Source organism: Macaca fascicularis, chromosome 13 (genome assembly GCF_037993035.2).
Source record: "Macaca fascicularis isolate 582-1 chromosome 13, T2T-MFA8v1.1".
Taxonomy (NCBI): domain Eukaryota; kingdom Metazoa; phylum Chordata; class Mammalia; order Primates; family Cercopithecidae; genus Macaca; species Macaca fascicularis.
Genome location: NC_088387.1, coordinates 63,629,688 through 63,653,348, shown reverse-complemented (window position 1 = coordinate 63,653,348; position 23,661 = coordinate 63,629,688). Strand labels below are relative to the sequence as shown.

Here is a 23,661-nt window from a genome sequence, read left to right as displayed (position 1 = left end):
GAGTTTATGGGACTTTAAGCAGGAGAATGACGTGATTAGATCCTAGTTTTTAGGGGGAAAATCACTTACTATAATATATATAGCATTGCTTGGTATGTAAAATCTCAGTGGCTGTGTTATAAATATAGAAGGAGCAGGGATCAGTTAAGAGGCTAGTTAGATAACTACTTTTGCTAGCTTCTAGCTAGCCCATTGAATTCTCCAGTGATATTTTGAAATGAACTTTCCTAAGTCTGTAAGTTGTGCTTTTCATACATTAGAGTAGATACGGAAATATTATTTGAGAGGCTATTGAAGAACCTGAGTAAGCTATGTTGATGCTGGGACTCAGGTCGAGTAATAGAAATAGGAAGAGTAGAAGGATTCAAAAGACAGAAAATAGAATCAATAAGGCTTGCTGATTAATTGGCTATGAGGTAAGATAAGCATAGCTGAAAGCAGAGTTGAATTATTTACTGCATCGATGAACACCAGAGAAAGAATTGGTTTGAAATGGAAAATTGTGAGTTCGCTATTGAACATATTGAGATTGAGTTGCTTGTGAGGCATCCAAATGACCTGTAAAATGAACACTAGATATACAGATTTTGAGCATCAGAGAAAGATCTGGGCTAGAGACAGAAATGGGAGTAGTTGGCATACGGATGGTAATTAAAGCCACCAGACTGCTGAGAGAATGGAATCTAGACAATATATTGAGTGAGTAAAGAAGGGGTTGCCTTGAGGAATTCAAACATTTCAAGACTGGGGAGAAGAAAATGGCTGGCAAAAGATATTGAAAATAAGTTGTCAGAGAGATAGGGTGAAAACATCGTCCTATGTATTTATGGAATGAATGAATGAGAAAGAATGCTGGAAACATAGTGCTAGATTCCTCCCTTATCAGTCAAACAAAGTATTTCTGGCAGTAGACTTGGATATCACATATGGTATAGAGGTATCTATACCTGCTGGGAGAATCCATCCTTGGCTATAGAAAGCAGAAGTACAATACCCTCAGCTCCAGACATGTGCCTTTATTGCCCTTGTGCTTGGTCTTGGGTGTGGCTGGCCCATGTTGGTTCCTTATCCAGGAGGTAGGCATTGTTGGCCAACAAGTTGGCCTTAGTTGGCATATCATCATCACCACCTAAATCAGGCTGAATGGTTTAGGCATTCTAGCCAGCTTATCAAGAAGGGACCTGAGTCATGGGAAATGACATCATAGGTCAAATACTATGCTGATAAGGTATGAAAACCAATCCTCTCATTTCCACCTTAGACATTATATGCTGTCTATTCATAGGTGGAGGTTGGAGAAGTACAAAGGCAAAAAAATAAAGGAGTGGAAATATATCTAGAGTGCTTAGAGGTGATTTAATCAAACAGTACTCTCAGCTTTTAACATGCACATGAACTGGGGATTCAACTTTTAATGTGCACATGATTCTGATTCAATACATCTGATGAGATGCCTGGGATTCTATATTTTCAGAAAGCTCCCAGGGGATGTGAGTGTTTCTGACCGAAGAACCACACTTTGAGTAGCCAGGGTTTAAATGATATTTTAGCACTAACATGGAGGAAAATAAAGTAGCTCTCTAAGCAGCTAGAGCAGAAACTGATCAAGAGAGACACAGGATGCTATGTAAAGCCCAGATCTGGCCTCCAGCTTTGGACACAAGTCCTCCAATAAAGGATGTGGATGGCAACGACTAATTAATGTGTACTGGACCTGGTTACTTGAAGGATTCCACCGTGGTGGACTTCATGGTTCTTAGGTGCCTTTAATTTTTTTGGATCCCCAGACACACTTATTCCATGACAACTTGAAGCATATACATTTGTAAACATAGATATAAAGTAAGATTTCCATGGATCAGTAGGCTCTTTAGCTGTGATTTTGCTTTGGAATATAAAGACTTTTCCTAGTGTTTAATAAAGAAATATTTATAGTAAGAAAATTGAATCTACTTAATTTTTGAAAGTTTAATTTTATAAGGTATACATTATAATGAGTATTTTTGCATGTGACAGAGCCTAGACGCATTGTATTTGGATCAGCACTTAAATTTAAAATAAAATACAAACTCTACACTAATACAGATTTTGCCTTCTGTAAAGTATGTTCAAAGTAAAAGTTGAAAAAATATGACATAAAGAGAGAAAGAGAAATAAGAACTAGAGAGTGTATAATATAAAGTGAAGCAGATAAGGCAAATTAAAGGAAGGATTTTTACAGGGGAAAAACAATTTCATTTTATTGTGAAGACCTAAATGAATAAAAGAAGACTTTGAATGTGAAGATGATTAAAAAGACAAAATCATTAGCTAAAGATATTTACAAGTTTAGACTCTTTCATTTTGATTGTAATTTTAATTAGTTGGACACAGGGGGAGAAGAAAATGAAAGCCTACATCATCTACTTACTCTTTAAATTGCATTCCACCTTAATTTTCTGGCTTTCAGTTCTTAATTTTCTCTATTTTTGTTCTAAGTAATCCGGTTATCAGGCTAAAGTGATTTTTTTCTCAGCCAGGTTTAGCATTCAGTATTTGCACCTTTGAAGAGGAAAAAGTTCGCCCCATTGCTTTAGTTTTTATTCTTTCAATAGCAAAAACTCTCTACAGGTAACTTTTTTCAGTCTTTTGTTTATTCAGCAGGGGGTTTCGTATACCATGACAGTTAGATGACTAATAACAAAGGCTCCTATTTTCAAAATAATTATGCTCTATTTACACAGTGTTCCACAAAATTTACTCATAAAATTTAGAAGGCAATAAAGCCTTAAAAAGCTGTAGTTTTACTATTCATTAAAGCCATTTTTCTGTGTACAAGCAAGTTGTTTGTTTCTGTATTTGATAAAATGGAAGTCAAAAATTCAGTATTAGTTAATCAAGTTCGGGATTTGTGTATATGTGAATAAAAATTTTAAAACTTACATTGAACACATCTGTTTAGAATAACCTACTTTTGAAAGGGTTTATCTTCAAGATATTATCTGGCTTTTTAGTAGGGCTATTTATGTTGCATTTGTTAAAGAAAACAAGGCTAGGTGAGGTGGTGGGCACCTGTAATCCCAGCTACTCGGGAGGCTGAAGGAGGAGAATTGCTTGAACCCAGGAAGTGGAGGTTACAGTGAGCCGAGATCGCGTCACTGCACTCCAGCCTGGGTGACAGAGCAAGACTCATTCTGAAAGGAGAGGAAAGCGAAGGAAAGGGGAGGGGAGGGGAGGGGATAAAATTAGCATAACTAACCATGCATTATGTGTTGTTCAGTTTGCCCCCCTCTTCCAAAACATATTCACTCAAATAATGTAAAGGAACAATGTTGAAGTGTCTTGAGGTCTAAGGATGAAAGGCACTATTTAAGTGGTGGTGACAATTATTATTATTATTCTGCCATAGATAAAGAGTTAAAATTGGCTTTTAAAACTATTGTGGACAATTTCATTTTGCTTCCCCATAAGTCAGAAACAATCAAAGTATATAGTTCTCAGCACATGAGCTATACACTCAAACTAGAACTAGTAGGGAGTCTAAAATGAATTATCCTAGTAATTAAATACCCACAAATAAAGCATTACTTGCCGATCGTAGCCAACCAGGATGGTTGTTAAGGGGCAACTAGAAAACTCAGCTGTACCTCATTAGTTGTCTTCTGTCTAAAATTCCAAAATATTTTGTATTTTTTAAAAAGCCTTTCTCACCTTAAAATACAAATGTTCCTTGAGAGACATGATGCTTATAATTGTTGCATGATTTTATTTTATTTTACTTTATTTATTTATTTATTTCGAGACAGATTTTTACTCTGTCACCCAGGCTGGAGTGCAGTGGTGTAATCTCGGCTCACTGCAACCTCTGCTTCCTGGGTTCAAGCGATTCTCCTGCCTCAGCCTCCCGAGTAGCTGGGGTTACAAGTGCGTGCCACCATGCCTAATTTTTTTATTTTTAGTAGTGGCAGGGTTTTGTCATGTTCGCCAGGCTGGTCTTGAACTTCTAATCTCAAGTGATCTGCTTAACTCGGCCTCCCAAAGTGCTGGAATTACAGGCATGAGCCACCACACCTGGCTAGTTGCATGATTTTAATGAGTATGAGCTCCACATATTTTCTAGACATAGAGTTTAAGAATAAGGTAGAATAACAGAGAGGAACTAAGAAGTTCAGAGAGAATTAGAGGGGGTTGCGAGGGTGAAAAATCTACAGAAAATGAAATACAGGAGCAAAAGAGACAAAGTTCCTAATCTTGTCCAAGAATGTGATAAGAATTAACATTAAAATTATTAGAAAGTGTCAACAAGAAATGCCATAAAATCCCTTTCTCTGTAAGTCTTTTAAAACAGAACAGTTGGGTCTTTCCAGCATGGTCTAGATGTACTACTGAATACAAGGTGATGACATTGGTTAATTGTCCTGTCTAGGATTATTATCTCTCTGAAATGCGTCATACCTGAAAGGTCTTTTCTTTAATGCAATATTGGGATGTTGCACCCATTTGTTTATAATTTGGATATGCGTAGCAGCACTGAGATTTTATTCCAGTATTTCTTGTCTTGCTACTCTTGTCCATTTCGACGAACAATTATTGCTTAGTGTTCAGACACTTGCTTCAAAATCAACTGAAGAGTTTTGTAAGTATATAGATTCTCAAGGCTCCATCCTTTTTTGGGGGTCAAGTAACCCAATTTGTGAATCTTCAGAGGCCTACTAAGATGAGAGAGGGGACATGTTTTTGGAGTTAGAGAGTCAGAGAGTGCCAAGGCAGAGTATTTTCCAACAAGATGTTATTACTGTCACCTGCTGGGGGTCCCCACCAGGTACATTTCTCAACCTGGGTTGAGTGTGTAACCTCCAACTCTGTAGCACCCCTCACCAATCTAGTTATAACTCTTAGGAACACTGCATTGTATTTTATTGTTTAGTTGGGGAGCCCTTCTTAGCTCTCATATTAATAGAGGGCCATGTGTTCCTTGTTTACTTTTAAGTCTCCAGAATCTAGTACTGTTTCTGAAACATGGCAAGTGCTCAAATAATATGTGTTGAATAAAAGAATAAATCAATGAATAAATAAAGAAGTACTAGTCGAGTAAATTAACTTAAAAAGACACACAAAAAAGGAAAAAGAATGTATGTATCTTGCTAGCAAAATGAAACAGAAAAACAATATCAGTAACTACCAATTATTAAATTCTTGTTATGTGTCAGAAGTTCTAAGTACTTTAAATGTCATATTTAATTCATACAACTATATACGTGGAATGCTACTATTATTAGATTTTTCAGGATAAAGGAAGGTCCAGTTACTTGCCCATAGCCACACATCTTGTAAGACAGGACTAGAGCTGAAACCAAGGCAGCTGGACTCTTGAACCCATGCTCTAAACTATTACTCCATGTAATGTAGACAGTGATAAAGGTACTGTGCTAGGAGTGGTGGAGGATGCTAAGAATCAGCTCCTGCTTTCAAGGGGGCTTACAATAATTAACAATACTTGTTTATCTGAATAATTTGCTCTCCCTTTTTCTTTGCAATTTAAGAGAAGAGAGAAAGAAAACAGGGAGGCAAGGATGAAGAAAGGAAGAAAAGAAGAAAGTAAGGAAGGAAGGGAAAAGGAAGGAAGGAAGGAAGGAAGAAATGAAGGAAGGAAGGAAGGAAGGAAGGAAGAATGGAAGGAAGAATAGAAGGAAGGCAGAAAAGATAGAATGATGGAAGGAAGGAAGGGAGGGTAGGATGGGGAAACAGCCCTAGTTCTTCAACAGGTTTTTGATCCAATTTATGCCTGTTTGATTCTGTTCCAGACAAGGAACAGTGAATAAAAAACTCAAAGCCAGCACTTACACCCACAAAAACTTTTCACCATTCTTTGAGTATTAAAAAAATCCAACTTCTAACACAAAGAAATGATAAATGTTTGAGATGATGGATATGCCAGTTACCCTGATCTGATCACTGTACATTATATGTATCAAAACATCACTATGCACCCTAAGAATGCATAGAATTACTATTAGTTAGTTTAAGACAGTACTTTTAATGGGAGAATTCGTCTCTGTTAGAAAAGGGAATCTGTCCTTTGTTAATAACTTGAAAGAAAATAATTTTGTTGTCAAAAAACCCAACACCAACTTTATATGTGTATATTTACATTTATATGTATGTATAATATATTTCATTTTTTCCTAATCTTACACTACAAATTTCAACATTACCACCATAGCATTTACATATATTCTAAAACTATCCAGTGATGTGGCATAAGATAGCTAACTCATTTTTACTGAGGATCATAAAACCTTAGAAGAATTTAGTTTGAAATCTTGAAACAAAAATAGCAAAAGTTAATATAAGGTAGAAAAAAAGAAATAAATTTTGGCTTATTAGAGAAAAGGGTTCAGGTGCAGGATGAAGCATATCAAAGGCATATGAAATGTCATTACTTTGAAAAAAATAAAAGGATGGCAAGTTTAGAAAATTAACTATCAAATTACATTTTTTTAAGAGGCGCAGTTAAAATGTTGATGAACAAATATAAGATGATGACTCAGGGGCACTAAAAATACAAAATGTGTGGGTTCTACTAGATAATACAATAAGTACTGGGAGTTTCACTTTACAACCCACTGTGATTAAACAGCATACTGCTGAAAATGCAGATGTGATACTACCATAGTAAAACCAGCCTTTTAAAAGATGTTTCTAATTAAATCATGAAAAATCAAAAATAAAATGTTGAGAGAAGCCATTTTGAAGATTTTATTAATGATGTATTCATGGAGAGGGCTTTATTAGATTTGAACTAGCAAATGCTAATACTGGTGTACAAAATGATAGATAAGCAATTTTCCCCTTAAAAAGTTATTTCTTCCAGGCTAAAAACTTTGTTTGTAATATAAGCATCCTTTGATTCAGTTAAATTCTAGTAATGAGGTACTCGAATATTTGAGTTAATAATAGTTTAATTAATCCATACCTGTATATGATCTAAATGTGTTTATTGTTGCCATTTCTCACTCAGAATTTTACTCCTAAATATACTCCTTTTAATATTCAGATAGCTTTTATCAGGAGTCCGGAAGTCATTGGCTTTACTCGATTTTAATACCAAAACATCAAGTGTAAATTGATCCATTGTAGAAGCTCTTGTTAAATGCTTTGTAGTCAGAGCACAGCGGCTCACACTGTAATCCCAACAATTTGGGAGGTTGAGGTAAGAAGACTGATTGAGCCCAGGAGCTTGAAACCAGCCTTGGCAACAAACACAGTGGGACCCTGACTCCGTGTGCATCTTTAGTTCCAGCTGCTCTGGAGGTTGAAGTGGGAGGATCACTTGAACCCGGGAGATGGAGGATGCAGTGAGCTGTGGTCTTGCCACTGCACTCCAGCCTGAGAGATACAGTGAGACTCTGTCTCTAAATAAATAAATAAAATGATTTCTAAGGAAACCCAGGGAAGACCCAAATTAAGATTAACCTATGAATACATGAATGATTCCAGAAGATGAAAGATAGATTTCTTGTTTTGAACACTATTATCTCCTCATTCACGCAGCTAATTACTCACTGTCCTTCAAAACTTAGCTCAAAATTCACCATAGCTGGGAAACTTTTCCTAACTCCTTCCTCTTTTGGCTTCTAGGTGCTCCCTTATCAGCTTGTGGACATCTTACTCTTTACAGAATGATAGTCTCTTACCTGCAATTATAAAATCTAAAAAACTCTAAAAACCAGAAGCCTTTTCATTTGGTGCAAAATTATTTGGGGGTAAAACTTGACCTATACATTTATTTGCAGAAATAGCAAAATGTTTGTTTGATTATGAGAGTGCTTCCCCAGACCATACAAAGAGGTTAGCATAATATACGGCATATGCACACTACAGTTCACCCTTGGTATCCTTGGCGGGTTAGTTCCAGAAACCCCTATATAAAAATCCTCAGAAGCTCAAGTTCCTTATATACAATGACATAGCATTTGCAGATAACCACCACACACCACCCCGTACACTTTAAATAATCTCTAAATTATTTAAAATACCTAATACAATGTGAATGTTCTGTAAATAGTTGTTACACTTCTTGGAAATTTGTGTTAGTTTGTATTGTCGTATCATTATTATTTTTTTCCAAAATATTTCTAATCACAGTTGGTTGAATCCACAGATGTGGAACCCACAGATACAGAGGACCAACTGTAGTATTGTTTTTTAAATGCGCTCAGATTTTAGAGGTTCCACTGAGGCTTGGGACCTCAATGTCATCTCACAGTTCTTAAATTGTACCCTACCAGCTCCATTTCCCATTTGGATTCCATGACTCTTCAACATCTTACCATTTTCTTTAATTTTCTTACCCAAATGAACTTGCCTTCTATTTTGCAGAAAAAAATAAAGCTATGAGGTATGAGATCCCAACTAATTCATTGGCCATCCCCTACCCTCATGACCACTATACCTGCCATTCATTCTTAATTGCTTTTCTGAAGTCTCAGGGGTGTAGTGGCGGAAAGTAACATATTTTTCTTACTCATCACAAGACTCATGGTTCAGGCATCTACAATAAAAGGCAGACTGAGAAGCAAAAAACTTACAAATTTATTTAATATAAATTTTATGGGACTCACAAGCTTTTGGAAATAAAGACCTAAAGAAACAGAAAAAAACAATGTGATATAGTTTGGCTGTGTCCCCGCCCAAATCTCATCTTGAATTGTAGTTCCCATAATCCCCATGTGTAGTGGGAGGGACCCAGTGGGACATAATTGAGTGATGGGGACAGTTACTCCCATGCTGCTCTTCTCATTATAGTGAGTGAGTTCTCACGAGATCTGATGGTTTTATAAGGGGCTTTTCCCACTTTTGCTCAACACTTCTCCTTCCTGCCACCATGTGAAGAAAGACAAGTTTGTTCCCCTTCTGGCATAATTGTATGTTTTCTTAGGCCTCCCCAGCCATGCTGAACTGTGAGTCAATTAAATCTCTTTCTTTTATACATCACCCAGTCTCAGGTATGTCTTTATTAGCAGCATGAAAATGGACGAATACACTATCTATTTTATGTTTAGATTTGATTAAGAGTGGAATTATGGTTGGACAAAAGGAAGTATGATCTAATGGTAATAAACCATGGGGAACTTAGCAAGGCCTATTTGTACACATTCTTGTTTGTATCTCTGTGTGTTCGTTCTTTCCTCTGGGTATAGGGAGGACCCCTCTGGAATGAGTGTCTTATGACCTACTTTAAAGGATGGTCAGAGAATTATTTTATGGTCTGCTTCAGGGGAGAACCACAGGAGAAGGTCAGAAAGACCTTCCTTCTTTTCTCAAGTGCCAGGGTGCCAAATTTGGGGTAGTGTGTCCTGAACCCTGTCAAAGGTTAAAGTCTACTTCCCCAGTTTAAAACCTACATTTCTTATTCTTTAGATCTTAGTACTTATTGCCTACTCCAAAACTGTACTCTTTTGTTATTTCCATGCTTTATTTTCTCTTACATGTTTTTATTGCCCTATAAATATGTTCAACTATCTCCAAGTCTTAAATTACACACCCTCCACCATCAATCCCACATCCTATGCTCTCCCCTGCTTACTTCTCCCACTCTCCTGTATTGCTTTATCAGCTGCTTTTAAAGAGGACATAATTCTTGCTTCCTCTATGACTTTCTAATACTCAAACTTCCTGCAATTAAGTTCTGTAGGGACTAGTGTTGGAAAAAATTACCAGTGATGTCCAGATAATCAAGTCCAATGGTCATGTTTGTTCCCTGTCTAAATGAATCCCCCTATGCCATTTAACACTATTGACGTTTTCTTGAAACTGTCTACCCTTTGGTTGACATTTTACTGTTATTTCATTCTCCTACCTCTGTTCATTCCTTCTTCATTTCTTTGGGATTATTTCTTCTTGCCTGTCTCTTTCATACTGATGCCCCACAAAGTTCCAGTTTTTACTCACAGTTATTTATTTTTTTCTTTTATAAATTCTTTGTGTAAGTGTGTGGCAATCTCATAATTTTCATGACTTCAATTCTTGCTTATAATTCTAATGACCTCAATAAATGTATCTTCAATCCTAAACTATTCCCTCCCCTTTATATTTACAGATGCAACTGCCTATCAAACATACTTCTTTAGATGTCTTATAATCACAATATATGTAACATGTCCTAAACTGAACTCAACTCCCACCCCCACCCCCATATTTCTTATTTATTCCTGCCACATCTACAGTAATGATGCTATATCCAAAACACAATCTAATTTTGTTATGCCTCTGCTTAACCCTTCCTGGCTCTTCATTACCTAAAATCAGAACTTCTTAACTGGTATGTCATGAGACCCTCCTTGATCTGCACTTCCTTACCAATTTCCCTGGTCCCATCTCCAGCCACTCCCAGCTTCATGGTTTAAACATTAGGCACTCTAAGCCACTTATGGTTTTTCATGTTCTCTCTGTTGTTTTATGATCTGGACACTTGTTCATGCTTTTTCTACACCTGAAATGCTATTCCAATTTTTCTTACTCTGTATAGTTATTATTAATCTTTTAAAATCCCAGACATTATTTCATCTGGGAAACAACTTTTATTGACCAGTGATTTTGAGAACAGGAAAAGTTAAGCGATTTACTTCCAAGGGCAAGATCTGCAAGCCTAGTGTTGGGTGATTTTTATTTTATTTTATTTTATTATCTTATTTTTATTTATTTTGTTTGAGACAGAGTCTCATTCTGTTGCCCAGACTGGAGTGCAGTGGCACGATCTTGGCTCACTGCAACCTCCGTCTCCCAGGCTCAAGCGATTCTCTTGCCTCAGCCTCCCAAGAAGCTGGAATTACAGATGCCTGGCACCACACCCGGCTAATTTTATAATTTTTAGTAGAGATGGGGTTTCACCATATTGGCCAGGCTGGTCTCACACTCCTGACTTCAAGCGATCCACCCGCCTAGGTCTCCCAAAGTGCTGGGATTACAGGCGTGAGCCACCACACCCAGGCCAATATTTTAAATATCCTCATTGCTCCTTTGTGGGTGTTTCAAAAACGCGCATTGATTATTGGGGGCTCATTCAAGAACAGTTGTTGCAAAAGCAGTGTTTTATTCTTCAGTGCTATTATGGTCATATATTTGCACACCTAGCTCCTTCTAGATTTTGTTTCCATTTCCTTATATCTTTCACTTGGGAACAAAAAATGTCTAGTTGTGAAATAGATTCACTGTGAACCGGTTACCAAGTAGTCTGAGTCCAGTGAAACAGAACACCACACATAAGTTACAAGAAGTGGGTTTATTAGTTATAGATAGGCAGCAAGGAACAACAGAAGCCTTGGGTTCATTACCAGTCATTCCCTCAAGGCTCAGGAAAGCTGCCTGGGGAGCATGGAGTCTCACCTGCAGGTGTCCCACTTGTGCCACAGCTGAGGGACTCCAGAAAGCATCTAGCCCTGGGGTTTGTACCTCAGGAACATGTGACACACTGGGCTAAAGCACTCAAGGACATCCTGTTTCTAGGATTGGACTGCAACAGAGCTTGGGCTATTCTGGTGAATCCTTTCCTATCTTAGGATGTTGCATTTCCAGATCATTGTACAGTTATTCTTGAGAACTACAAGAAAGAAAGGGTGGAGAACTCGGTTGGTATACGGCCACTTGGAGAACTGTTCTACACTAGGCCAAAAGTTTGTTTTTATGTCTTTCTCTTTTTATATGCATATAGCTAAATTATTTCCAGAGTCGTACAAATCTATAATACCACAAGCAGAGTTTGACTGCATTTTCCCCAACACTTAGTACTTTTATTAACATTTTCTTTTGCTCTTGTTAATGCTTAAAGTGAAACAGAGCAGAGCATTTTTGTGTTAATTTGGATAACTTGCATACTCATGATGCTGTTCATTTTCCCATATATTTTTTATTAGTGATAGTTCTTTGTTTTGCCATCATATTTTAATTTTCATGAGTTCTTTCTGTTCTCAGAATTACCCTCCTTTTTAAATAGCATTCTGTCTATACCTTATGGTTACAGTATTTTCTGAAATATGTGTGAGGTATTATTGAGATTTCATTTATTTATTTATTTATTTTCTTTAGCTTGAACCCTATTCTTCTTTGATGATCATTTCTTTCTGCTTGCACTTCTTGACCATTCTCTTACATATTACATGCTTCACTCAATTCCAAGTGATTCCTTCTTATCCATTGATGTTTCAGAATGCGACAATAAAAATAAGTGACTGTGTGCTGTGCACATGAGCAGTTTATCCACTGGCATGCTTTGCTTTAGGGTGAGTAGGATGGAAGCCAGCCATCATGCTGGGAGGCCCTAAAGCAACAAAAGAAGTCTTTGCTCTGGAACAGCCTTATCACACTCCTGAATTCTTCCCAGAGAAGTGATTCGTTTTTCTTTGGAAAAGGAAACACTGATTTTGTTTTCGTTTTAACTTGGGAAATAGAAGCTTGACTTCTGAGGATTCTGCTTGCATGTGTATGTGTATGAAGAAGAGGGTGAGATGGGGGTGGAGAGAGACAACAGTGACTGAATTACGTGTACACCCTGGCTATGAATCCCTGTCTTTAGAGTGCCATGTGTCCTGGAGGCCAGCTTCTCTCTGGGGCTCAGTAGGGCAGATCAGTCAGTCTGTTCTGTACTTTCTAGGTTCAGGCTCCCCCTTTGCTTTTTCATCAGTAACCACTCTTTCACTCACTTTCTATTTTGCAAAAATTGGTTGAAATTTCTCATCCACTATCTCTTTATTATGGTGATATTTACCTGGATTTTCCTTCTGGGATATTGTTGCCTAAAGATTGTGCTTTTTTTTTCCTTCTCAAATTAAGATGTTTGTAGTTTTAATTCATTGGCTTTCTAAAATTAAGGAATTAAGACATATAAGTTCATATATGATACAAATATTTTTGTCATGTTTTTACTTTGGTTTATTTTGATGTAAAGAAAGTTTTAAATTTCATGTAGTCATCTCTCAGTCTTTCCTATACATATTTTTCTTCTATTGAATGTATATTTGGAAAATTCTTCTTATTTCAGATATTTGCTTTGTGTGAATTACGTGTTCCTTTGGATTTTCAGTGTTTTATTTTTAATAATAAGTATTTCATCTGTCTAAATGTATTTTTGGTATTGGCAAATTTTCAAGCCTTTTTATTTTCTTTTTAGTAGAAAATTGTTTTTCAAACAGAATCTTAGATGGAAGTTTAATTTATAAAAATTGGAAAGTTGGCCAGGGGTGGTGGCCTGTAATCCCAACACTCTGGGAGTCTGAGGCAGGAGGGTTGCTTCAACCCAAGAGCTCGAAACCAGTCCGGGCAACATCATAAGACCCCGCTTTTTAAAAAAACTAAAAATCGGAGGAGCCTGGTGGCACATGCCTTTAGTACTAGCTACTCGGGAGGCTGAAGTGGGAGGTCACTTGAACCCAGGAGGTCAAGGCTGCAGTGAGCCATAATCACACCACTGCACTCCATTCCAGCCTGGGTGACAGAGTGAGACCTTGTCTAAAAAAAAAAAAAAAAAAAAAAAAGGAAAGTGGAATGGTCTAAGTGAATTGGTGTGGGAATGCAAATTCAATCAGCCTATCTGGTTCTTTCAACCATGGTCCTATATTTGAGGTATCTTTAGTTTTTCAGAAGTAAAATTAGAAACAGTTTTCGGTATATGGTATAAAGTAAAAGTCAAAATTGATCCTATTCCTGAATTGCCAACCAATTATCTAAAAATTAATTATTGGTAAGCCCTTTTTTCCTAACTGAGTTGGAAAATGCCTTTTATATATTAATTTACTACCCATCAGAGATTCTATTTTAGGGATGTCTTTCCATTCCATTGACTTATCTGTCTACTTTTATACCAGAATTCTACTGTTTTAATTAGTATAGAGTTACTAGAATGGTGAAGTCTCAGACTCTTTTAAACAACCGGATCTCATGTGAACACATAGAGGGAGAACTCACTCACTACTGTGAGGATGGCACCAAGTTACTCATGAAGGATCTGCCCCCATGACCCAGACATCTCTCACAAGTCCCCACCTTCAATATTGGGGATTACATTTCAACATGTTTGGAGGAGACAAACACACACTATATCAAGTCGATTCTTTCTTTCTCTCTTTCTTTCTTTTCTTTCTTTTCTTTCTTTTCTTTCTTTTCTTTCTTTTCTTTCTTTTCTTTCTTTTCTTTCTTTCTTTCTTTCTTTCTTTCTTTCTTTCTTTCTTTCTTTCTTTCTTTCTTTCTTTCTTTCTTTCTTTCCTCTCCTTCCTTCCTTCTTTCTCTCTTTCTTTCAAATAATCATAACTTATATTTTCAAGGAATGGCCCTAGTTTCCTGGTTTGCTCTACCTTACCCAGTCAGGTGCACAGGGAAAGTCAGGTCACCTACACAAAATGTGGTCAACCAATACAATCTTAGGAGTTTTGATATTTTAATTCTATAGTTAATTTTAGAACCATTTTTACTGATTTCCCTATATTACAGCATTTGACTCCTTTGTCTTTCAAAGACTAGTAAACCTTAATTTGCTTTAGCAGCTTTGAATGGATTTTTATTTTTTCTTACCACTGCCTTTCAACTCATGTAATTCGAAAACTAAATGCAAACTGTAAAACTCAATCAATCTGGTAGTATTCTTTTAATATCAATTTTTATATAATTAGCCCCCAAACTGTGTTCAATTACTAACAATTAATCTTATGCACTTTCAGGAACAACACTAATTTCACACCTAGCAGCATTTAAAAGAAAGGTAGTGCAAATACTATAGGGAAAGAGTCCCTCCCCAAGGAGTTATGCTTTATTATCACTGACTAGAGAATGAAAGTGCTTTCCCATTGCAGTCTACTGTAGGGGCCCACATTTTCTTTAACTGTAGACCAGGAGAATTGTGTAACAAACACACAAGCAAAATCACACATACTTTAATTACAGTTTTCAGTGACACAGCTAGCCTTTAAAAAAAATCCTGAATGTTCTATGTTCTTTCAACAATTTTCTCGAGTTAGTATTTTTATCAATGCTATATAGTTAATTGCCCCATTAAGGCTGACTGTGAGAAACCAAACAATGGAACCATGATGGGACAAAGAATGAGAATAACAACAGCTGAAGGTGGAAAATTGTAGAAAACTTCTTATCATAGAAGAAATGCTGTTAGAAATCAAGAAATTCCCCAAACAGAATGTACTTAGTCAGTACTTAATACATGTTATTATCCTGAATAGATTTTTAAATATATATTGCTGACTTTTTTCTTTTAATAGCACCAATTTCCAATTGACAAATTACACTATATCTTAATACTGACATCTATATGTAACTCCCATAATATTTGCTATCTAAAGATCATATCATGTCTGAATCATATGAAAGTAATATTTTAAAATATCAATTTAGTTTCTTCTAATAATTCAAGGTCAACTACAATGAATAAACCAAGGTTTAAACTATTTCCTAGTGTCAAAAATATAATGAATACATGTTGGATTGTATGACTAGTACTTAGCAAAAGGTGCACACATATCTGTTTACTTTGGTATTTCATGACTTTGACCTTTTAGGTGCTTCTTGTTAGTAATTGGTTGATGAGGAGTTGTAGCCAATTTTAATGTTTGTAATTCATACTCAGATATGCAAATTGATGAGCACATTATAAATTTTTAAAATTATGGGAACAATTTATAGTGCAAAGTGGCATTGCTCCAGGGGCTGAGCAGTGGCCTGGGAACTCAGAGCTGTGCATTTTAATTTTGATTAACTCTCAGTGTGACCACAGGCAAGTGCCTTAATCTCCCTGTATCTTGGATTATTCATCTATAATATGAATGCAACAATTTTCTTGCTGTAGCTAAAGTGAGGAATAACTATGAAGCACAGAGTAGCTTAAAATTAAAGAGCACTATATATATTACACAAAAGACCAATATGAGGCTAAAGATTTTATGGGTTTAATAAACGTAAGTGTTATGTCATTCACACAAAGATAAGACAAATGGCCCAACATGAAAACTATGGAAATCACCATATCTCAATCTAGAAATTTTATTAAAATGTACTTAGCGTAAGAAATAAACATTTGTAATGGTGTCAGACTTATGTGGACATTCATTATTAAATAAACTTTATTCCGTATTCTGTTTTCTTCAACGCTATATACATCTTTCAAAAGTATAATAATGAATTTTAAAATGCTTTACTAGATACAGTCTTTAAAACAAATCTTTCTTTTTCTCTCCCTAAAAATGCATAGGTTTCCATTAGGCATTTTAACTTTACACCAGGAAAACAAAAATTATACAAAGGCATTCAGCTTAAAAGTAAGACCTTAGAAAACAACACTCAAATTCACAGTAACTCATAGCAAGGGGTAAATCTGTATTTTTAAACTCACCTACTTGTTCCACCTGTTAAATAATATACTGTATCCTGAGAACCACAGATACATAGGTGCAACTGGTGAGTTGATGATGGAATTTGGGTCTCTTTATTTTCCATATATTGAAACATCAATCTTTTTAGCTTAATAAATGGTTCTGCAACACTGAATTTCAGCAGGGAGGCCATTCTCCAGTTGTGTAGGAATACAATTTGAATTCTAGTGTCTTCCCAAGCCTCCCTTGCATTGGGAGGCCAATATTTAGAAAACTGTAGCAAACCAACACCTGTTAGACGTAAATCACATGCAGAAATCTACAACTGGACAAGCTCAGGAAGATATAATAGATCAAATCCATGAAGAACCTCACAATGAATTAGGAAAATCTTAAACTTAATCCTATAACCTGACAGGCAGTCATCAGATTGACTTATGGAGAGCTGTAATGTGGGAATTAGAATGAATGCCAGATGGCTTCTAGAAGTCAAATTTGAGAAAAAAAAGAAAAAAAAAAAAGAATAAACTGCACTTGATGATAAGCACAGGGACGGAGGCTGACAAGGAAAATGCAGTCACAAAATAACACATAAGGATGAACTAATATTTTACACTGTATTCTCTTTCTTTTGTTTCTCCCAGCCAGCTTGACAGAAAGTAGTAATGTTTGACTAGTCACAAGCCTAATACCAGATGCCAGTTTGAACAGGTGCAAAAACAAAGAACAGAACACTTCCATTTGGAACATCAGCTCTTTATATAGTCGCTGATATGTTTTGTGGGAACTCACCTACTAAGTTTCTTATTGCCATTTCCCTGATTGGGAGAAGTTCTATTTGATGAATACATAGCATATTCTCTTAGTCAATGAAAACAATTAAATAGGGGGAATGACCAACTCATCTGGGACTTAGTCTAATTCGAACAGTCCACATTATGAGATGATATCAGTGCTGGAATTTTAAGATCACCTGGGTAGAAGAAAATATGCCTGTTACCTGTTACAATTACCACACAATTGTAATGCGTTACAACATTCTTTTACTTGTGAAAGATAGTGGAAATTTGCACTGCCAATTATCAATGTTAAATACATGACCAATCAGTATGAAGGCCACAGACAAACCAGCAGCTTGTTCTATAGAGTCAGTTGGTAAATTGGATGCAGGAAGACAGAGGAACACACTATGCCTCCTCTGTAGGTGGTCTCTGTTTCATTAGGTTTCCAATTGATGTTGCTGCACAGTAATCCAAAAATCTGTGATGGGAACATCACTCTCATTTTTCATTAACACCCCCTTGCAAATGTATTGGAGGCAGGTACAAAACAATGATTTTGCCAGGCTTACTTTTATCCTTTTAGAGACTATTTCTTATCCAACATCGCTGCTGGATGCTTCGTTTCTCCTTGTTTAGAATCACCGTAGTGGCTCAACACTGTTTGATATGATCAACTTCCTTTAGGATGCTGTGGAAAGAGTGGGAGAGCTGCTAATCTTTAAAAGACAAGTGATTTAGGAAAATCAGCTTATATATAATAATGAATATTGACATGACTACAAGATAGGTGAGAAAAGAAAATATAGAGATGATGCCTATTGTTTCAGGAAATCTACCAGGTATGTTTAAAGCATGGAATTTTTGAGAGATCTTAGAGATCATTCTGACTGAATTCCTCATTTTCGTTTTATAAATGGGGGAATTGTGGCTCATACTGGCTCTAGCTTTCGCAAAGCAATGCAATTACTGGCAAAAGCTACGTCTGGAAAGCAGAATCTATGACTTGTGCTCTCTTCAGTATACCATGTTCAGTCTATAATATGTGAACGCAGATAACTACAAGAACTACACAATTCACATCTTCTGCTTCCTTAAGCCTGTATCATAGCTTTTATTAATACAGCTTCATCAGGTTGTTATCTAAAATATTCTTCAACTTGTAGTTTTTGGAGAAATCATTCAGCATTATACTATAAGTAGCAGCATTAATTTCCTGGTAGAAAGTGTTACACTTTTTAGGTCGATTTCCTGAGACATTAGGCTCATCTGTTTTTCTTTGTATTACCTAACTGCAGTTCCTGTGTTATTATTAGCTTGAAAGCCTGCCCTGAATCCTCATCTATTGATGGAGATGGTGTCATCCTGCCTTGATTTTATCCAGAAGCTTCATCCCCAAGATAAAGGATGGACACCTCTCAGATGACCAGCTTCTTTTGCTCGACTCTAGAGAAGGTTGCTTTCTGCATTCTGGCAACTGCCCTCTGTCTACATGATTAGACTTGTTGGTTGCAGTGCTTTCTGGAGTAATGAAGGATCCAGTGCACAGGTCTTAATTCATTGGGCACAATCTCTAAGCCAACTCTGCCTGAATGGGTCCCCTGTTTTTTCTCTTCTGCTCTTGTTGAACCATATCTGTTCCTCGTGCTCCTGGGAATTTCTTGCTCTGGTAAGTGGAGAATCACCATGCCTCAGTCATAGGCAACATACACACAGAATGTTGAATCATGACATATTTTTGCTCAGGATTATTTATCTAGTACTTTGATAACTAATGTAATTATTCCAGATTACGAATCTCAAGAAAAAGAATGACTGATTTCAAACTATTTAAAAATTATTCAGAATACTTGATGTTTTATATGTACAAATACAGAATAGTTTGTAGATATATCACAGTTTGCTAAAATTTTCCAGTCAGTCTTATATTTATTTCTTTACCACAAATGCTAGGAGTAAATGTATTCTATTCATTGTGATTCATCTTTGTTCTATTTTAAGAGCATTGAGCCCTCATCACCAAAAAGAGAGTTCTAGAGGTAACGATAAGAGATATAGAAAAAATAGGAGGCAGGTTTTTGTTGTGTTTTCTTATTGTTGGTAAAAGTCATGTGATTAACCATATCCTGTTTATTATAGTAAGGGCAAATAAGAACATGCCAACCAAATAATCAAAACAAATGGTAAGTATACTAAGTGCATCACGGTGCTGCCACATGTTAATTTCATTTGTAACATTCATCTGTCTTCTTAAAGTTGCTTGCAAAGTTATCAGCAAAAATATAAAAAACCAAGTTATTAGTCAGTTGAGGAGCTTAAAAATAAAAAATGTAATAGCCACTCAGTTTCTTTGGAAAAGTGTTTCCTTGATTCCTATCAATACAAATATTGTTTTTATGATACGATTAATGGAATGATTTAAAGATGGCTATTTGTCATGCCACTTTGTTTAATGACATGTATATATATTTTTTAATGTACCTTAATGAAATTGTGTGTGTGTGTGTGTGTGTGTGTATATATATATATATATCAATTTTTTAAGGATAATATTCAAATAATGTTACTTTGCTTATACTCTTTGCTTGAGTAAAAGGATTTATTGTGCACAGAATGTGCATGGTCTGGATTAAACCTTCTGCTCTTATTAGAGGATTTCTCTATCAGGGCTGTATCTTTTATGAAACCTTAACATCCCCATCAGAGTCCTTAACATCAGAGTTGCTTGGGAGGTAGTCAGGTCTAAAACAGATGTTTTTAAAAGTATAATTCCATACTGACTATGATATTAAAACTAATGAAAACTCAACTGAGAAAATGAATTTGGGGTTTAAATATTCAAATAGTGGAATTTGGGGCACAGCTATGTTGCCACAAAAACACACAAAACTTAGGATTTGCCAGAAATGATTTATGTCTCTTGTGGCATAACAAAATAAGAAAGAAAATATACTTACATAATGAAAAGTTAGAGAATCAGTTAGCACCTGTAAAGGTGCAAGTAACAGAAAACTCAACTCAGGAATGTCTAACTGAGAAACAGGATTGATTCTTCAAGCAAGGAAAAGAGGTAGGGCAAACTTCAGGGCCACTTGATCCAGAGACTTCAGCTTGCCTTGAGTGCTTTTCTACCTCCCCAGTCAGTTTCTGTGGGTTCCAGGAAGGGCTCTACCCCATGGCTGCTTCCCACTGTGATGAGATGATGCTTCCAGCTTTAGTGGGATTCCATGCTGCTTCAATTCATGGGAGAAAAAGTTTTCAAGCAAGTCTACAGGACTCTCGCAGAACTGGGAAGAGGGTCAACTTTCCCTAAAATTATGGATTTTATAGTGAAGGAGTATGTAAGGATTATGTAGGGAAGGATTATATAGATATGTAACACCTCCCCACACACAAACACAATTTCTTATTTATTTTTCTTTTAGATTCAGAGGGTACAGTGCAAGTTTGTTCAATGGATATAGAGCATAATTGTGAGATTTGGGCTTCTAGTGTACCCGTCACCCACACAGTGAATATTGAGGGTAATTTTTAACCCTCCTCCTCCCTTCACCATCCCCCATTTTGGAGTCCCCAGTGTTTATTTCCATCATTATGTCCATGTGTACTCATTGTTTATCTCCCACTTATTAGTGAGAATGTGTGGTAACAAACTCTTGTTTCTGAATGAATGGGGAATCTGATAGGTAATCAGTATTAGTGCATTATAGAATTAGACAGAATTTTCAGGTTAGATTTCACATGTACCAATGAGATGTATTAGCCCAGTGCCCATCATTTTAGTTAGGAAAATTATCAGGGAATCTAAAACCTTAAATCTTGTATATGAAAGGAATTCTATTACAGTAATAATAATAAAAGATGTGTAAACTGAACCTTATAAAACAAGAAATGTTGGGAAAATATAGAGTCATACATTTATTAACGATAATGTTAAGGAAAGGTATATTAAATACTTTCTATTTCTTGCTGGCATGACTTTAAATTTTCACATCCAATAACTCATCTCAGTGTTTTTTTTTCTTTCTTTCTTTTTAGGTCATGAAAAAAATGGAAACTCTCTCAAGGACTAACAATCAGAGCTCTCTGGTTGACAAGGGACGTTACGGTTGCAAGAAGACCCTGAAGCAAGGATTCTACATCAAAGATTCAGGGGCAATCTGAGTTTGCATTTAAGATCCTTATGCCTATAGCAGTAGCTTATATGTTATGTTCAATTGACGTATAAGCACTGTGAAGAAATATTCTATTGCAGCCTCTAATGACATTAGCATTGTATGTTTCATAATGTAATTGTAGATAGAAAGTTGGTATATTTAATTCAAATTATGATTATTCTTTAAAAACAAAACTTGAAAAGTCAGTTTATCTACATAATTGGCTGAAGTATTTGTTGCATACCTATTCCATACCAAGCAACGAGCAAGGTGTTATAAAATAAAACATACAAAAACAATATCCCTTTTTACAGGCTAATTTTTACCATTTTAAGTAAGAAATATAATCTAATGCCCTGAAGAGTTATTCAGTTTATATTGGGAATATCATTACTTTGAATAGAAGATTTGATAAAAATAGATTAAAACTGTGAGAAATTCTCAAAAAAAATTAAATGACCATAATATTCTCATCTCAAAATTAGAGAAGTGATTTGGCTTAAGCTGTGGAAAATAAGTCCTTTAGAGTCCACATTTCCAAGGAGTTGCAATTGGCTTTGCATGCAGTGGCTACTCCTTTATAAAGCATACTTCTGTGTTCAAAGTCTGTAGCTAGGGGAAAGCAAATTTATCCTTCAGCTAAACAGAAGTTCAATGATAAGAAAGAAAGTATAGGAATTTGTGAGTATTTTTTTCTCTTCGTGCTTAGGGAATGCATGTGCATTTCTGCAGCAAAGAAGAAAATTAAAGGAAAACATTCTCAAGAATCTTTCTTTGAATTTCATATGTAGACTCAGAAAACAGTATTGTTAGTGCTATTTATTCTGAGTAATACTTTTCAGTCAGATGTAAGCTGTTTTTCAATGTTTTGTTTTGGGAGGGAGTTACTAATTTAACTAAAACTTTAAAAAGCAAATATAATGATTACAGTGAAGTATGTGCTTCTGAACTAAATTTTCTGTTTGTATGGTCAAATATCATTTGGATGGAATTTTTTCCCAGTCTCCATTTTCAAAATCAGTATAATTTGTGAAAACTCTTTTGCTTATCAATATAACTAGACAACTAAAGTTCTAATCTGTCTAACACCTTAGCATTTTAATTTGTATTCATCTCCCTGTTGGTGATATATTGATATTCTTGTTTAATTAGTGGTATGAATGGTAGACTCTGAAGTGTCAAATTATTTGCCAAAGTCACTGGGTTAACTCCTTAAAGCTGATCAGATGGGCTTTCTTTCTAACATCCTATTACAGGAGGTTTTTGTAAACTAGTGGTATAAACGATTATTTTTAGTTAAGAGAAGCCCCAGGAAAGATTAAAAAAATGGAATAAAGACATTCCAGTTCTTGATCTTATCTTTTTCTCATCTCAACCTTTAGAGAGTCTTGCTGGAAGAACACAAGGAAAGGCAGGAAGGCTTCTTACAGATCTTTGAGACCTCCTTCCACTCAAATCCCAGGGGAGCTAGAACGCTATACCTCTGTGGTTCAAAAAGTCTTTGGACCAGAAAAGGGGCCTTTATCTGCCAACATTTCAAACATATTCAATCAAATATTGATCTAGAAAATCAGTTACTTTTTCCTCTAGCAAAGAGATTAAATTAGTACTACCTACTGAAGGCCTACACATGGTCCTCGGGAAGATAATGATGGTACCCTAGGCTATTCCTAGGATCAAAAGTTTATATGGACACCAAACTGATTTAACGTTTTCTGTAATGCATGGAGACAAAAGGGTGAAAGATCTGCTTGCCAATAGTAATGTGCTGGAGATTATCTCATGTGGCGAGTCCTTGCATCAAGAAGCCAGGTTATGGTTTTCAAATCCATCTCATCTCTGAAAATAAAAGAAATGGAACGTGGCCTGTTTCACCTCACTGAAAGGTTTTCATCACCAGAAATATCTGATGCCTGTTATTCAAGTTGATAGTAGCACATGTTCCTCTGACTCATAAACAGTCCTTCTCTCTATTGTGTCCTGTTTCCAAGAAGTACTTAATGTTATGTTATTAAAGAACGGGAGGTTTGCCTGCCTATTTGTCCACAAATAGGAGGCTATCAAAAATGACAAAAAGCTTTCCAAATTCTAAAATCAATTGGAATTTCATGCTTAATTTATGAAATAATGTGTTCAAGTTGGTGTATGATATAAAAGGTAAACTTTAGCCTCCACATACTACACAATAGGGACAGCTCAATTTTAATTAGAAATTTTAGGTTGCAGAGAATCTCGTCTCTTCCAAAGTACCTATGATTTATTTATCAGTCACCTTTGTACTCTAAAAAAAAAAGGAGTTTTTTGAGGTGTCTTTGCATTTACCTTGACCTAATCAAGGAAACAAGAAAAGATTACATATCTTACAAATTATAC

At 35.9% G+C, this 23,661-nt stretch overlaps 1 long non-coding RNA gene across 1 annotated transcript; it reads left to right on the top strand.

Annotated features, from left to right (window-relative positions):
* Window positions 1-1,196: 1,196 nt before the first annotated feature.
* LOC135966965 (uncharacterized) lies at window positions 1,197-22,904 on the top strand. Its single transcript, XR_010580675.1, has 3 exons — window positions 1,197-1,228; window positions 18,448-18,800; window positions 21,170-22,904. It is a non-coding gene; the product is annotated as an uncharacterized lncRNA (long non-coding RNA).
* Window positions 22,905-23,661: the final 757 nt, after the last annotated feature.